The sequence below is a fragment of the Schistocerca cancellata genome, unplaced genomic scaffold, assembly GCF_023864275.1.
Source record: "Schistocerca cancellata isolate TAMUIC-IGC-003103 unplaced genomic scaffold, iqSchCanc2.1 HiC_scaffold_681, whole genome shotgun sequence".
Lineage (NCBI taxonomy): Eukaryota > Metazoa > Arthropoda > Insecta > Orthoptera > Acrididae > Schistocerca > Schistocerca cancellata.
Window position 1 is genome coordinate 132501 of NW_026046692.1, and position 2500 is coordinate 135000.

General features: G+C 60.0%; 1 pseudogene; it reads right to left on the reverse strand.

Annotated features, from left to right (window-relative positions):
- LOC126139235 (large subunit ribosomal RNA) overlaps window positions 1-2500 on the reverse strand; it is a 6551-nt pseudogene that overhangs the window by 3254 nt on the left and 797 nt on the right.

Consider the following 2500-nt stretch of genomic DNA (forward strand, 5'->3'; position numbering starts at 1 on the left):
ATCCGGCAGGCCATGCGCCCTCAGCACGGGGCGGAGGGCAGCATGGTCCACCGAATCAAACGCCTTAGAGACGTCGATCGACGCCACAAAAACAGAGCGACAGGAGCGAACTGCGTCGGTGAGAGCTGTGTCCAAGATGAAGGTGTTTTCCAACATCCCATCCCGGGGGATGAATGCCCGCTGACGTTCGTCCACAGCACAAGCACGCATCAGGCGTGACGCGAGAACCTTATGAAAGGTCCGCGCCAACACCGAGCAGACCGTAATGGGGCGAAAGTCAGCGGGGGATGTTGGTGCAGCCGTTTTGGGGAGTAGTGTCGTCCGCGCGCGAAGCAGACTCTCGGGGAGGGCACGGGCCAGGAGGAAGAGGTTCAAGAGTTTCTCCAGGACTTCGTGCGGCAGGCGCCGCAGCTCCGCTGAGAGTCATAGTTACTCCCGCCGTTTACCCGCGCTTGCTTGAATTTCTTCACGTTGACATTCAGAGCACTGGGCAGAAATCACATTGCGTCAACACCCGCTAGGGCCATCGCAATGCTTTGTTTTAATTAGACAGTCGGATTCCCCCAGTCCGTGCCAGTTCTGAGTTGATCGTTGAATGGCGGCCGAAGAGAATCCGCGCACCCGCGCGCCCCCGGAGGAGCACGCTAAGGCGGACGCGGCCTCGCAGCAAGGAAGATCCGTGGGAGGCCAAGGCACGGGACCGAGCTCGGATCCTGCGCGCAGGTTGAAGCACCGGGGCACGAACGCCGCGCAGGCGCGCGCATCCTGCACCGCCGGCCAGCACGAGGCCAACCAACGGCGAGAGCAGACCACGCCCGCGCTAAACGCCCGCACTTACCGGCACCCCTACGGCACTCACCTCGCCCAGGCCCGGCACGTTAGCGCTGACCCACTTCCCGACCAAGCCCGACACGCCCCGATCCTCAGAGCCAATCCTTATCCCGAAGTTACGGATCCAATTTGCCGACTTCCCTTACCTACATTATTCTATCGACTAGAGGCTCTTCACCTTGGAGACCTGCTGCGGATATGGGTACGAACCGGCGCGACACCTCCACGTGGCCCTCTCCCGGATTTTCAAGGTCCGAGGGGAAGATCGGGACACCGCCGCAACTGCGGTGCTCTTCGCGTTCCAAACCCTATCTCCCTGCTAGAGGATTCCAGGGAACTCGAACGCTCATGCAGAAAAGAAAACTCTTCCCCGATCTCCCGACGGCGTCTCCGGGTCCTTTTGGGTTACCCCGACGAGCATCTCTAAAAGAGGGGCCCGACTTGTATCGGTTCCGCTGCCGGGTTCCGGAATAGGAACCGGATTCCCTTTCGCCCAACGGGGGCCAGCACAAAGTGCATCATGCTATGACGGCCCCCATCAACATCGGATTTCTCCTAGGGCTTAGGATCGACTGACTCGTGTGCAACGGCTGTTCACACGAAACCCTTCTCCGCGTCAGCCCTCCAGGGCCTCGCTGGAGTATTTGCTACTACCACCAAGATCTGCACCGACGGCGGCTCCAGGCAGGCTCACGCCCAGACCCTTCTGCGCCCACCGCCGCGACCCTCCTACTCGTCAGGGCTTCGCGGCCGGCCGCAAGGACCGGCCATGACTGCCAGACTGACGGCCGAGTATAGGCACGACGCTTCAGCGCCATCCATTTTCAGGGCTAGTTGCTTCGGCAGGTGAGTTGTTACACACTCCTTAGCGGATTCCGACTTCCATGGCCACCGTCCTGCTGTCTTAAGCAACCAACGCCTTTCATGGTTTCCCATGAGCGTCGATTCGGGCGCCTTAACTCGGCGTTTGGTTCATCCCACAGCGCCAGTTCTGCTTACCAAAAGTGGCCCACTTGGCACTCCGATCCGAGTCGTTTGCTCGCGGCTTCAGCATATCAAGCAAGCCGGAGATCTCACCCATTTAAAGTTTGAGAATAGGTTGAGGTCGTTTCGGCCCCAAGGCCTCTAATCATTCGCTTTACCGGATGAGACTCGTACGAGCACCAGCTATCCTGAGGGAAACTTCGGAGGGAACCAGCTACTAGATGGTTCGATTAGTCTTTCGCCCCTATACCCAGCTCCGACGATCGATTTGCACGTCAGAATCGCTACGGACCTCCATCAGGGTTTCCCCTGACTTCGTCCTGGCCAGGCATAGTTCACCATCTTTCGGGTCCCAACGTGTACGCTCTAGGTGCGCCTCACCTCGCAATGAGGACGAGACGCCCCGGGAGTGCGGAGGCCGCCGCCCCGTGAAGGGCGGGGAAGCCCCATCCTCCCTCGGCCCGCGCAAGGCGAGACCTTCACTTTCATTACGCCTTTAGGTTTCGTACAGCCCAATGACTCGCGCACATGTTAGACTCCTTGGTCCGTGTTTCAAGACGGGTCGTGAAATTGTCCAAAGCTGAAGCGCCGCTGACGGGAGCGATTATTCCGCCCGAGAGCATCCCGAGCCAACAGCGGCGCGGGTCCGGGGCCGGGCCAGGTAGGTCCGTCATCCGGGAAGAAC